Below are 303 nucleotides of genomic sequence, written 5' to 3' on the forward strand. Positions count from 1 at the left end.
CTGCAGGGTTCCCTCTCCCTTGGGTCTGTAGATGCCCTGGGTTGGGTGCGGGCATGGGGTGCCCCTCCCCGCTCCACCTCATCCCTCTTTGTGCCTTGATTTCCTCTTCAGTAAGGGGGGGGGGTGTCACAAAAAAGCGTGTTGCGATGGGAAGCAGGACGTCAGCATGGGAGGCTGCGGTTTTGCAAGTCGGTGCAGGCCCCTCGATGGGGGACGCCTTTGTTCCCGGCATCTCTTTCATCTTCCTCTTCCCAGCCCGGCGCGGCCAGGGCAGAACCTTGCGATGGCCGAACCTGACGTGCC

This window comes from Egretta garzetta, unplaced genomic scaffold, assembly GCF_000687185.1.
Source record: "Egretta garzetta isolate BGI_Z169 unplaced genomic scaffold, ASM68718v1 scaffold417, whole genome shotgun sequence".
Classification (NCBI taxonomy): Eukaryota; Metazoa; Chordata; class Aves; order Pelecaniformes; family Ardeidae; genus Egretta; species Egretta garzetta.